At 39.7% G+C, this 15,236-nt stretch overlaps 1 pseudogene; it reads left to right on the top strand.

Annotated features, from left to right (window-relative positions):
• Window positions 1-7,616: 7,616 nt before the first annotated feature.
• On the top strand, window positions 7,617-11,046 carry LOC148042046 (uncharacterized; annotated as a pseudogene).
• Window positions 11,047-15,236: the final 4,190 nt, after the last annotated feature.

The raw sequence follows: 15,236 nt of genomic DNA, 5'->3' as shown, positions 1-15,236 counted from the left end.
AGTAGAGTGTCAGGGACGTTTCCCTTAGAATCATATTGTCATCTTGTGATAGATGTGAGAGGAGGGTCGCATGCGAGAGGATACTTGTGGATGTGCTATTGTCGAAGTGGAAGAAGTTAAACTTTGTGGTGTCAAGCCTCAGCTCAAGGTTATTAAGGTATGATAATATAGTTCACTTGGTTTGTTGTCGAAATTTTAATACTTTCATTGTGAGTTATCTTGTGTGGTTCATGGTGTTTTGTCAAGTATTTTAATTTTTCAAGTTGTGTTGTGCATTCGACAAAGTCAATTACCCCAACCAGCACTCCTTAACATCTCGTTATTGGGTTGTGAGTGAGGCTTGTTCTTGATCACCGCTCGCGTAACAACGTGCATACACAATTTCAAAACCGAAAACATGGGATACATATTTACATTTACTTTAGTTTGCATATAATAACACACCACATACAGCTACACAAAAAGCACCAGTTGAAATTATTTATGGATATAGATTGCCCACACATGTTACATCATTATCAAAAAAAGTTCAAGCTGCTAATGATATTGCTAGCATGCATGCTACTATTTTTGATAAAGTTAAAGATATGATTGCCAAAGCCCAGCAATCATACACAAAACAAGCTAGCAAGAAAAGAAAAGCTATGAGTTTCAAAGTTGATGATTATGTTTGGTTACGAATTGAAAAGCAAAGATTACAAAGTGTTGACAAACACCCTGTTGTAAGATTAGCCCCTAGATTTTATGGACCTTTCAAGATCATTCACAAAATCAATGACAATGCATCTAAACTAGAATTACCACAACACTGGGAAATCCACAACACTTTTCATATCAATTTATTACGACCTTTTAGAGGACAACTACCTGTACACCCTGTATATGAAAACCCTCCTTTTCTAGAAAAAGAAATTGAAATCCTTGAGCTTGAAACTATTCTAGATACTGACTTTATGACCACTAGAATTGGCCATAGATATTCTAGATATTTGGTTAAGTTTAAAAATCATCCTGTTGAAGAGGCCCAATGGATGCACGCTCGAGACCAAAGTGCTTTCCTCACACTATTGGGTCAACATTGAGCTAATAGCAATTGAGGACAATTGCTATCCCATCCCGGGGGTATCATGCCAGAAGGCATATTCCATAGTGGATTCCGTAAGGTTTTGCGGTGGATTCCATAAAATGTTATTGCCAGGGCTCATACACAAGGTGGATTCCTTGTGCAAAAAGCCAATGGGGATGCCTGTCCTTTTCGGGCATCTTGTTAATTTCATGTGCAAGTGGGTGATTCCATAGCGGGTGATTCCGCAAAATACATATTTAAATTAATAGAGGTTTATGAGTTTAGAGTGCACACTCCTAATAAATTAAGGTTAGGATTGAGTTCTAACCAATTTATTTATTTTGTAGTTGAAGACTCCTAGGTATTCACTTTTGTTGGTTTAATTTTATTATTTTCTAACAATTGTGAATGCCTCAGTTGATGTGTAGAGCAGGCACCGGTGGCATTGGGAACCAGTGGAGGATAGTGTGTATTCAAATTATTATCATGTTTTATGGGTGCGTATCTTAGGCATGGCACCAATATTTTGACGCTCTTATTTATTGAAGCGTTGTCGTACTGCTGCGTATCCGAGAAGAGACAAGTACTGTTTGGGAGTGAATCTGATATTTGTTACAAACAATTTAGAAGGAGAATGGGCTCTAGATCTGCAATGAGTATGGTTTTCCCGAGCTTCTCAAGCTGTTTGCTTATGCTGAAGATACAAAAGGTGATGAGATTTACACGGTCTATACTATGGATACAAAGACTGGTGAGTTTGTGGGAAAGCCTTTACATGGAGTCACCGAGTATATGGAATGGATTGACAATGAGACTCTTACATATGTTACACAAGATTATCTCCATCGTCTTTTCAAGGTATGAATAGCAAGGGCAAGCTTGGAGGGTTGTGCCATTACATTTACTTCTAAAAAGGATCGTTCTTTGTTGAAATTGATTGCTAAGAGGGCTGGATCAAAGTTGAGTAACAGAATATTGCCATCAAAGAAAATAATTGAATGCCATGAAAAGATCCAAGAGATGGAGAACTCTGTTCGTGAAATTCTTTAAGAGGAAAGAATTGAAAGGGCAATGAGGAAAGCTGAAATGGAAGCAAACAAGGCTCAAAATTTTATGGAATATGAATCTGAGATTTACGCAAGGCCTAAAAGGACTTGGTTTTAAACCACGAAGGAAAAAAAACCAGATTGCCAATGCTGCAAAGGGTTTGGATATCATGGGTGTTGCCACTGTGATAAATTTAGAGTGTCCCTCTAATATTACCACCTATGTGCATAAAGTGGATTTGGGGGGTGCGATGGCGAGCATCAAACTTCAAACTCATTCACATTACCAAAACTAATAACTGCTACAGAGAACAGGTGGAATGCTCTCTGTGAAGGGCTATGGAGGCTGCAGGTTCCACATTACTCAGTAGGTTACAGGTTTCTTGTAGTATCCAGCTATGTCAGAATTCCATGCGAAGCACTTCTACACCATAAAATTGAAGGCAGGATTCCATGCTACCCACTTCTACAGCATAAAATTGAAGGCAAGGAGCCTGTTCTGATGCCACAATTGAGACTTTCACAACCCTGGTTGAAATTTGATGTTGTTACTTCCTCAACCCATTGTTCAAGGGCTGCTTTTGACTCCCATGTGGATGCGATCATGTTAAGCCCATCCACAGTATCACATTCTTTATAAAAACTCTGCCTGGGGAGAAAAAGCAATGCAAACAAGTAGTAGAGAGGAGGCTTACGACCTGCTTTGTACCCGGTTGATGGGAGTGATCAAGGAGGAGATGTTTTTGTGATCAAATTAAGGAGGCTTTTAGTCGCTTGTATCCTACATTAATTGTTGGATTGTCATGTGCTATCTTCATGTCGGTAATATTACCATATATTGGTTTTGAACGATTAGATATAGGGATGACATACCACCATCGGTTATTGTTTACCATTGGATGATACACAACCTGTATTTGAAAAACAAAAGAAAAAAACTTAAGTACTTATTATATTGTGTATATGTATCACATGTATACATATAAAAAAAATAGCCTTTGCATATATACCTGCTCGCATTGTTGAGGTAGTACTAATGTGTCATTCTTATTTTGGTGAAATTTTGTAGAGTCAATGATTACAAAACCACTTGGATGACGTCTGATTGTGCAATGCTCACCATTTGTTACCACTTCTTTAAACCACTTCACATCCACTACATATATAAAGAATCCTCTGGAGTCAAGCTTCAGAATATCTTGGATCAAGCCACAATAACCTTCCATGGTACCATTGGCAGCCTCGAAGTAAGCAAGAACACCACAATCTTGGGTATTTCTCTTTTCATCTATACGTTGAGTTCGAAGATGTTTACCCTCACACCAAAGTGCATTGAATAATGTGCACTAGTAGTAAAAGATAAAAGATCAAACATGTCAATTATTTATATAAAATAAAACTTATAGAAACAAATTAATTGATAGTATGTCTCACCTTTGATAAGCAACCTCGTACGTATTCCCACTTTTCTTGAGATATATTAATTTCCTCCTCTTTTTCCATTCTCTCCATTTCCTCATGTAACCAATCTATGTCAATATGACGTGGGAGCGCATTTAGATGATCTGGAAATGAGACATTACGTCCATATCTAGTGCAAAATTCTTGTCTTTCACTTTTTCTTCTTGCCCTTGCTTCATTATATAGTGTCACCCATTTGCTCATAACATCACTATTGAGCACACAAAAACTATTTAACTTACGAAGTTCTTCTTTTATTAGCACTTTACTCATTCCTTTTCCTTGAGGTACTATAAAGGTCATCCTCAAGTCTTCATCATCTTTCCATAGTCGTGGTTGAGAGGGATCCACTTTAGCAAGATATTCAGATATATAAACTAGGGATGATTGCACTAACCAACCCTCAGCCATGCTTCCCTCAGGCCGTGCTTTTTGCCTCACAAAATCTTTCAAGGTTTTCATGACGCGCACGAGAAAAAAATCCACCTTACATGAACTGCCCCACAAAGTGCAATCTCATCAATCAAATGTACAAGTAAATGTAATTGAGTAGTCAAAATGGATCGAGGAAAATTTTCCTCCACCAAACAAACCACCTCGATAGATAATACTCGAGCATCTTGCAATGTGTTTGGATCAATTTCCTTCGAGCTCACGTATCTGTCAAGATGTATTTGAGAATTGTTTATTTTTGTGTAGAAATTCAAAGATATATAATGAAAAAATACAATGTATACACACCTCACAAGCTCTCCCATCTTGTAAATGATATCACGTACATCTTTGGAGGCACAATGGGATATGCTAGTAGGAAGTACGAACTGAATGTAAACAATATTCATAGATGTAAATTGTCAGTAGAGGAAAAAGTCATCATACCCCAAAGTTTACACATAGTTACGCCACTAATTAGTATATTCATGGTTAGAGATACCCTTACTTGAATCATTTTGTGCCAATCGTGGGACTTCAAACCAGATAGTTGCTCCACACCTCTTTTCTTTTTCTTTATGAAGGCTCCCTTGAGACATCTCATACATCCTGTGGGTGTTCGAAAGCTATATATTTGTTCCTTCACTATTTTTTCCTCATTCTTTGACAATATCCAAGGTGCATGGGGTAGCTCAATCTTTCCTCTGGGTCCAATTCGTGGCCAGGCTCGTCTCATGCAACCAATGTTACGTAAATCCTCCCTTACATTAACTGAATCGCGAGCCCCTATCAAGTGATCCCATAATATAGATACAACATTTTTTAATATGTGCATGGGGTCCAACAGGTGATTGATCTTGAGTTCAGTCCAGTACGGAAGACAAAAGAATATAGAGAACCTAACAAACAAACAATATATTATGTAAACATTTCATCATGCTAAATACTTTAAAGTCAATCGAGAGAAATGCACTTCTTACCGACTCATGCCATGTGGAGGGTGGCTGTCGGCATTAATCCATCTCTCCTTCCAATCTCGAATGGTTAGAGATTGTGGAGTCATTCCATTAGTAGGGAGAACATATTTGGGATGGTCAATAGGAAGAAATCGATGATGATTATCGTAGATAACCTTCTTTAAACGTGCCGGCCTAGAGGAAACTAGAGAGGGACCGCAAATAGGACATGCATGATATCCTGACGTGGTTAAACCTGGAAAAACAAGTGAATTAATAAAATGCAATTGATTCAAGTCTTGAATTTCAAATATAGAGTTATATACATGTACTTGAACACTCTCCGTATCCTGGAAAGTGGTGCATGGTCCACAACAACATGGCCTTGGATGTGAAATATCTAGAGGATGTAGATGCACTTGTATCTTGCACCTCAATACCTTCCCATAACATTTCTAACTCTTCAATCAAAGGCTCTAAGTAAATGTCCATGTTTTTTACCTTGTACTTTCCAAGAATCAGAAGGGACAACATCACATGTCCCTTTTTAGTTGCCATGGATGGAGGAATATTATAGTTCACCAATACTACTCGCCATACACTGTATGATGTGCTTTTGATGCCAAATGGATTGATTCCATCCATACCTAAACCAAATCTCAAATTTCTTGGCTCTTCTTTGAAAACGGGCCACAAATTATCTATATGTTGCCATGCGGGTGTGTCTGCAGGGATCCTCCATTTTCCATCACTTGAACGATGACTAGCATGCAATGACATGAGCTTTCCAATAGACTTACACTTGAACATAAGTTTTATACGTGGAACAATCGAAAAATGTCGCAAAACCTTACGAGGCACATCCATTGACTTCATCTCCACTATGTATCTTGATTCGCCACAAATAGGACACTCTCGTGCAAACTCATGAATCCCACGAAATAAGACACAATCATTGACACATGCATGGATCTTGACATAATCGAGGCCTCCCAAAGATGTCAAGTAATGTCTTGCTTGCTCTCTCTTAGCTGGCAATTTGTTTCCTTTTGGAAGCATTTGTGATAATAACCTACATATATTTTAAAAGTGAGTTAAAAAAACCACCAACATATATTTCTGTCCGATTTCAAAATAGAGAGGTTAACAATTAATATTATGATTCATATATAAGCCAAACTGAATTGATATCGACTTCAATAACGCATCCAAACTAACATTACTCCATCCATAAATTGTTTCCAAGTTAAGTATCTCGAGGGACGAATGAAGAACGGAGTACGTACAACCTTCATACAACGGAGTAGATGATGCTACATATAGTGGATCATCTGGCTTCGTAGAGTGACCTTCTCCCTGAACCGGTTGTGAAAATAGATGGTGTACCATGTTGTCCAAAATCTCATCCTCTACGACTTGATGGGGCATTTCATGAGGGCTACTATCATGGTCGTCAAACTCTACTCTTCTTGAAGACTGTGCCTCCTCGTGTTGACGTTTTGCAGCCTCTCGACGCCCAGGAGGGAGCATCTAAGGATGTGGCACCGCATCCTGCTCAACCACAAAAGGGAGTTTCATGTACGTTGATATATAATTCCCATAACATAGACTAGCAATCTTAGTGGTAAAAAAAAACAATGAATACCGGTGATTTTTCTTGGTCCCATTCTCCATATAAGCTGAGGTGTGACATTGCAATTCGACGTGCTCGAAAAATACACCCTCGACAACGATCACACATGCATCTAATTTTTTGTCGTAGCCATGAATCTCGATTATGAAGACGCAATGTTTCATCCTCACTTGAGGATGTGCTCATTGGCTCACCAACTTGCACTGCACTAGGTGATGACGACGTCGACATGATTAAACCTAATTCATGACAACATCAAATTTTTTTTCATTCATATGTTTACATAAGATCTTAATTTTAAATACACAAAAATCATCATCTTAAAACTTATCTTAACTTATCTTAACTTATCAAAACTTAAGAAGAAGTCACTATCAAAACTTATCTTACAAACAAAAAGTCATGATAAATCCCAAATGCGCGTCTAAATACGCGTCTGCCTACGCGTCTATTTTCGCGTCTACCTACGCGTCTATTCTCGCGTCTATACTCGCGTCTATCTGAACAATAGACGCACATATACACGCGAAAATAGACGCACACGTCAAAATTCAAACCATATTTAAATCATTTCTTTTCAAACTGTGCCTTTCCTTTCCTGTGTTTTTTACGGTTATGAAGCTTGAGTTTAGCCGACATGCAGTCTCTTCATGCCTCACCTAGTCTCTTCATGCCTCATCTCCTCATGACTCGCCTCTTCTTTCATTTCAAACACACAAGAAGGGAAAAAGGAAAGCCAAGGAGAGGAAGAAAGAGAGAACAGGAAAGAGGAGAACAAGAAGAAGCAGCAAGCAAGCAAACAAGCATCAAGGGAGGGTAACTTACCAAGGAGAGGAAGAAGGAGAAGGAGAAGCGCCACCACCTGCCACACCAAACACGCAAGGTGAGTCTCTCTCTCTCTCTCTCTCTCTCTCTCTCTCTCTCTCTCTCTCTCTCTTTGTTTCTCTCTTCCTCTCTCTGCTCTGTCTGTGTATTGCTCATTTATGATTCCATTATAATGTATTGCATTATGTAAATCGTCAATGGCTGTCGTCGGTCCAAAATTGGCTGACCCAGCACGTTTGCTAGTGCATCTACATCTCAGCGTAGACGTGGACATAGACGTGCAAATATTGTCTCCTCTCAGTGCTTTTGAGAGGACGTCTTACAGCGCGTGTGCTGGCGCGTGTGCTCTGCAATGCACACGCGATGATGCACACGCTGCACAAAAGTTTGACCTGCAACCTATACGCGATTTTAGACGCACATTGACCTGGGATGCGCGTCTGCCAGCGTGTCTGTGCTACAGGTTAGATACGCAAATAGATGCACATTGACCTGGGATATGCGTCTGGCAGCGCGTCTGTGCTGCACATTAGATGCGCAAATAGACGCGCTGGACAGAAGATGAACATCAATGTTATGTCAAAGGCTAAAAAATTGCAATGTTATACTTTTATACACATTAAAAACTGCAAGGTCCTATTGTGTGACATCACCTAGAGCAGAATCTTGTTGCATGGTATTGATTAACTCCTAAATAGAAGTCTAGTTAGATCTAAAAGTGACAAATTAGGAAATGGTATACTTTTATACACATTTATACAAACATTACATTCTTTACATAAAGTGAGATTGAAACTTGTGTGTTCTACATGTGGATCTCGTGAATTAGAGCCCTCACCTAGGCATATAGGCCTCAATGTGCCCTCTAGTCTATGGATAGTCACCTCCACCCCTCATCCATGAGTTGCTTGTACTGCACAATATCCTCCTATGTTTTTTGTATGCAAATAAATTTGTCTTTTTCCTTTGTTTTTTTTGCAGATGTCGTATCCTGGTTCATCTAGCAATGACCGAGATGTGGATCGCATGAATGATACATTGGGCTCCTTTGGCAGGGGGGTCAATGCATTTTTTGGAGGTTTTCCTAGTAGGGAAGACTTCATGGGAGAGATGACCAAACATCTTGGCCGCTCTCCCAGAGTGGAGGAGGTGTTCAGTGTCATGTCTGGGACGCCTCTAGCATCTTTGCCTGGCACTACTTCCCAGACTCCACATGCAGGTACTCCACATGCAGGTACTCCATATGTAGGTACTCCATTTGCAGGTACTCCACGTGCTCCATGTGCATTGGCTGAAGCACAAGCATCTGTAGAAGCATGTGCATCTGCAGAAGCTCGTGCGTCCAGCGAGGCAGAGGATAGTCGATAGAGAGGGAGGAGGGAGAGTCAAGGGGGAGGACGAGGGTTGTGTGGGGGTTGCCTAAGAGATGGTGAGCGATCACCCTTACCAGCAGATCATGTAGAGGAGGTTGTACGCCATTACTATAGAGTTACAAATGCCAGTGGCATCTTTCATGATGATGAGGGAAGGGATGTAATGGCGTACATGAGGAGCGTCGTGCATGTGATGTATAAAGATTGTTTCATTGCCTTCAAAAATCAGAAAAGCGGCTTGTGGCAGGAGGTGTTGAGGGCAGTCCATAGGAGGTACCCAAATCCTGAGGGTCAGCAATTCTCGGATGATTGGGGACGTATAAAAGTGAGGGATATGCTTCACAACAAAAGATCCCACCTCATGACACGGGCCAGGGACTCACTGCGGAGGCTGGAGAAGGGGCGTGGAGCCTATAGCCAACCACCTATGTGCCACCGCGTAGAGTGGAAGAAAGCCAAGAAGAAAGCAGCTGAGAAAGTGAAGAGTCGCCAGCACGCAGAGGCACGACAGATCCAAATGGAAACAATGGGATCGTTGCATTACGGATCGGGTGGCAGAGAGGCGTGGGAGGCAGAGTTTGTAAGTATATTTTGATTTCTAGCTTTTTTAAATGTATATTTCTTTAAATTCTTTATATATTTTAGTCTAATATATTGTGACATCTAATTGTTTATATATCTCTAAATGTTTTACAAACTACCATCGTTGGTAGGATACCTATCCCTAGAGAGGTAGGTTACCATCGAAGCCATAACCGCGCAGCGACATGGCTTCACTTTTATGAGGAGAGTCTCATCACTGAGGACCAATACAACCGGGCCATGAGGATTCGACAGCCAGAGGAGGTATGTTTTTCTTACTTTTCTATTAAAAGTATAACTAATTATAACTTTTTCTCCACCTTTTCTATGTAAGCAACCCTAATCTTTTGTGTGTGTAGGCGAACCCGGATGTGGAGCACAGCGAGGAGGGGAATAGTGACGCTAGTAGCCATGGTGGTACTAGCGAGGATGTTTCCTCTTCAGATTCGTAGAGAAGCACCATACCTCCTCATGAGGCCTTCTTTTCTTGTATATGTATGATATCTCTTTGAGCCTACTGCTTGCAGCCACGCTTTAGGTCACAAGCACTCAAAACTTCCCTTGTAAATGCTTTGATATATAATGAATACATGGACTTCCACTTTCAATTCTCGTGCCCGTAAGATACATTGTCTTTTTTCCAAATACACAATCGGATGTATGGGAGGGGGAAAAAAAAAAACCAGAGAGCATGTGGTTGCAAACCCAGTTCTGTTTTGCACGTCTATCAGTGCATCTAAATTGCAGTTAATTCGCGTCTATTCGCGCGTCTATAATGCAGACTACACGCGCTTATACACGCGCTGCATTATTCAAATTAAAAAAGGAAATTAAATATCTTTTTTTTTAATGACATTTTTTGTTTTCCATTCGCGTCTATCAGTGCTTGTAAAAGCGCGTCTAAAAGCGTGCCTATATGCGCGTGTATATGTGTGTCTATTGTGCGTCTATTTGTGCATGTAAATTCGTCGATACATGCGATTATAGATGCGGAATAATAGACGCTCAAATAGACGGGCGGATAGATGCGCGTGTAAGTTTTCCTCTGTATTCAAAAATCGCATCTAAATGTGCATGTATGAGGCTTTTTTGTTGTAGTGGTTGGAAGTCATGCCCTCTCCAGCAGATTCTCCAAATGAGGGCCGCATAGTCATGGATTTCCAAATGCCACCAATGTGCTCTCCCTCAGACCGTCCTGGTAGGCCATTTGAAGAAGCTCTAGTGATCACAAAGCAAATTACAAATGCACTTTCAAGTTCCTCAATGGTAGATTTATAAGAGTTATGTATTGCACTAGGCAAGGCATCGTGGATGGCCTATTTGGATGTGTATTGTCTTGATTTTGATGGATCGGTGTTCAATGCTGCTTTGTTTACATCAGTTGCAACTCTTACACATTTGAAAATACCAGATGTTTCTGTGATGACTGATGATGGCAAGGTACTCCCAGCTAGTAGGACATCAAGAAAATTTTAGAATGGTAGATCAGATGAAAACCAGTTGACTGAATAGTATAAAAGGCAAAATATTGAAACTTGGGCGAGTTCCTGTGGCACTAACTTTAGAGTTGCACTCAAGACACATACTAGCTGACCCATCAGCTGAAGAAGAGTCTATTTTGAAGACATTCTCTTTAAGACTGGATGACATATTTGATGCTCTTGTATTCTGATTTATAACTTGATGTGGTTTTCTTGAGAGGATTGATTCTCTTGATTGATATGTCTTGCCGCTTATACTTGAACCAAAAATTGTAATACACTTAAACCATGGCATCATATTCGTCTTGATTATTTGCTTCGCTTGATCTTCCGTCTTGGAATTTCTCAAGGACCTCTGTGGTCGCGACTTTGCTTTCGAAAACCCTTCGAAATCTTTTGATATTTATTTATTATTTTTTGTATGTGCATGGGCGCACGATTTAAATATTTGTATTGGACATTGTATTTGGGTACCACCCGATTCCTTGGGCACCCAATAGCTTTAATTCTTTAGTGGGACAAAAGCAAACACAAAAGCTAAAGTGTGCTAATTATAAATTGGGCTATTTTTTTAGCTTGGAGATCAATAATATATCAAATACATGCTTTGTGGAGCGCTCACACAAGGCATGGGGGGAAATTGTACCCAATTAGTCTCTTGCTTTATGTTGTGCACGTTTTCTTCCTTATTCTTTGTGCAAAAGTAGAGTTATTTTGTTCTTGGCGACCTTCCAACAGTCACTACGTGTGGATACAGCGTCCAATCTCTGTGCACCACTTAGGCTCTTTCAAAAGGACCAATTCCCCTCTCTGGAATTCTAAATGCCTTATTTTCTCATTAGCATAGAGTTTCATGTGTGTTTGGGTCTTTTGAAGGTTCACTTTACATTGCTGAAGTAAGGCTTGCATGTGAACCAACTCAACGTGACTCTGAGGGTTGATCTTATTGGTAAATAAGATTATGGAGAGGGGAATATTATACCCATATAAGGACTCAAAAGGGGAAACTCCAATATTAGAGTGTGTGGAGTTATTATATGCAAACTCAGCCAAGTGGAGCCACGTATCCCAACTGTGTTGTACATCATGGAAAAAGTGCCTCGAATATGTCTCAAGCCATTTGTTTACTATTTTAGTCTAGCCATCAATCTGAGGGTGGTATACAATGGATGGAGCAATCTTGGTCCCCATGGAGGTGAAATTTGTCTGCCAGAAGTTGCTCATAAACTTTGCATCCCGATCATGTACTATGACTTGTGATAAGCTATGCAACTTGAAGAGATTTTCCATAAACTGAGTGGCCATCTGTTGAGAGGTAGTATATTGGGTCTTAGTGAGAATAAAATGGGCAGCTTTGGTGAGGTGATCAACTAACACACATAGATATTGTTCAACCCTTCTTGGTATGAGAAGTCCATTGATAAAGTCCATTGTGATGTGAGTCTATTTCTCTTCAGGGATAGGGAGAGGCTGCAAGAGGCTAGTGGGCCTGAGTGTACAATCCTTGTTCTATTGGCATGGAACACATTTGGTCACAAATTCCTTAACATCTCTCCATAAGCCTTTCCAATGAAAGCTCTCGGCAATCTTTTCATATGTTTTGAAAACACCTAAGTGACCACAATAGTGGGGCAAATGCATCTCTTCTATAATCTTCTACGTGAAGGGAGAACTGTGTGGGATAACAATCTTTCCATGGGACCAAATAAGGCCATGATCGAGCTGATATTGGGATTTTTCAACCCTAACCCCATGCTGTAATTTTTAGAAGATGTGGCTGAAGTGATCATCTAACAAGTAAACCTCTTGAAGCTCTTCAACCCAATCAATGTGCAATTCCGAGGTAGAGGATACTCTGCATGCCCACATTCGAGAGAGTGAATTAGCCACAATATTATCCTTGCCCCGAGTGTGAGAAATGTTAGTCATAGTTTTGTAAAGTTGCCACCCATTGCCTTTCCTTAGGAGTCAAACTGGGCTGAATCAAGAAGTACTGGAGGACTTGGTGGTCGCTTTTTACTTGGAAGCGGCTACCATACAAATAGTAGTGCCATTTCTTGATGGCATGGAGGATGGCCAACATCTCTTGGTCATACACATTCATTTGCATCTCCTTCTCATCTTGTGGCTCTCGAATGCAATCACACTATGCTCTTGCAAAAATGCTGCACCAATAGCCCCACCATTGGCATCACAATGAATTGTAAACAACTTAGAGAAGGGAAAAAAAAGATGGGGGCGGAAGTAAGCATGTCCTTCAATTGTTTGAAGCTATTATCAATAGTGGCATTCCAAAAGAATGACTCCTTCTTTAAGTGATCATTCAAAGGTGCTACAATGGTGGCATATTGCTTAATGAAGTGTCTATAGAATGAAGAGAGACCAAGGAAGCCACGCAAAGAAGTGGTGGTGGAAGGAGTGGGCCAGTCCCTAACACATTGTACCTTCTTTGGGTTAGCCTGTATGCCATTTCTGCTCACAACTTGTCCCAAGTACTCCATAGATGTCTGCATGAAGGTTCATTTGCCCTCCTTACCAAAGAGTCGATGCTCTCTCAATATGTTAAATACCCTTTTGACATGTGTCAAGTGCTCCTTGGACAACTTGCTGTAAACGAGGATGTCATCAAAGAAAACAAGCATAAACTTGAACAAAAAGGGTTGTAGGATTTTGTTCATGAGGCTTTGAAATGTGGCGGGGGCGTTAGTCAACCTAAAAGGCATCACTAGAAAATGATAAAGTCCACAATTCGTCCTGAAGGCCATTTTGATCTCATCTCCGTCCCTCGTACAAATCTAATGGTAGCCAGAGCACAAGTCAATCTTAGTAAAAAAGTATGCCCCTTGTAACTCATCCAACAAATCATCAATCTGTGGGATGGGCTAGCGGTTCTTCACCACCATGATTTTGTTCAAGTTTTTATAGTCGATGCACATGGAAAAGGAGCCATATTTTTTCTTGACTAACACGACAAGGGATGCATAGGGGGAAGAACTTGGTTCAATAAAGCCCATCTCCAACAGCTCCTTGACTTGCTCTTGGAGAGTCTATAAGGGGGCTTGTTTACTAGCTTGGAATGGGGCTCTAAATCAAGCGGGTGGTCGACTTGCCTCTTAGGAGGAAGGGTTGTAGGCATCTGAAATAGGTCATTGTATTCCTCAAGTAAGGCCTGCAAGGCTGAATCATTAGATATTGCAGAGGATTGATCGGAATTGTCCTTATTCAATTGCAAAACAAAGATTTTTGAGCATTTCTTAAACTCCCTTTTGAGTTGCTTTGCTATAATGAGCTGGAAATCAGCATGATCTTGAACCCCCTCTAGGTGGATGGGCTGTCCATGCATCATAAACTCCATGTAGAGCTGAGAGAAGTCCATAGCAAATTTCCCTAATTGTTTCAGCCAATCATAGCCCAAGACAACATCAATGGGGCCCATATCTAGGGAAATTAGATCAACCACTACCACATAATTTTCAGCCAAGCTTGAGAGGACTACGCGACATATATGTGTGCTAATTTCCTCTTCTCCATTTGCTACTTGGACCTTCAAGAGGCATTGTAGTGCCATAGGGGTGCATTTCAACCGATCAATTACTGATTTATTGACAAAATTGTGAGTGCTAAAAATATCGTGTTTCTAAAGAGAAGGGCCGACAACATCTAGTTTTCTATTCTTCTTCAACATTGTCTTAAAAAACAAAAATATGATTGCTTGTACTACCTTTCCTTCTTGATATTTTACTTTTCATAAGGCACATTGCAAGACTGCATCCTTGAAACTTTATCCAAAGCTAAAATAGATAATGTTTGCAATCATTTTTAAGGTTTTTAGGCCTTCTAAGCTCAATATTGGGGTCAAAATCACCTAATTTTATAGTCTTAAGTATTTTTTATATGGATTTAATTTTTTAAACTAGTCATGGGATATCATTGAATCTAAGTTACTTTTACTATCATTAGCAATTGATTTTTTACAAAGAAAACAATGAAAATGGATCTTATAAAACCTTGTAAATTATTTTATTATTTATTTCATAAATCATTTTTAGCATAGCAAGGATTAAAAAAATTGCTAGGAAGACAAAGTATAATCCCATATAAATATCTTAAAAGATTCATCGTCTTAAAGTCAGCTAGTCAAACTTCTTGGGCAAAGCAATATTATTTCATTAGTTCTTTAAAGGGATCCCATAGAAATATCAAGATGTAAGTACAATGGTTGAAGACCTCCCTCATCATTTAAATTTTTTATCTTTATAAAATATTAACTTTTTTTAACATAGAAGTGTAAAAAGATTGATTAAAGAGCTCTCCAATGCCTTCTAATCTTCTTGCAAAGATGAAGTAGAGTTCTGAATCAAAAGATGTTAAAAAAAGATTG

This window comes from Lygodium microphyllum, chromosome 1 (assembly GCF_053477565.2).
Source record: "Lygodium microphyllum isolate KBCC chromosome 1, Lygodium_microphyllum_v1.1.10, whole genome shotgun sequence".
Taxonomy (NCBI): Eukaryota; Viridiplantae; Streptophyta; class Polypodiopsida; order Schizaeales; family Lygodiaceae; genus Lygodium; species Lygodium microphyllum.
Note: the sequence above shows the minus strand (reverse complement) of the source record. Positions and strands in the feature narration are given on the sequence as shown.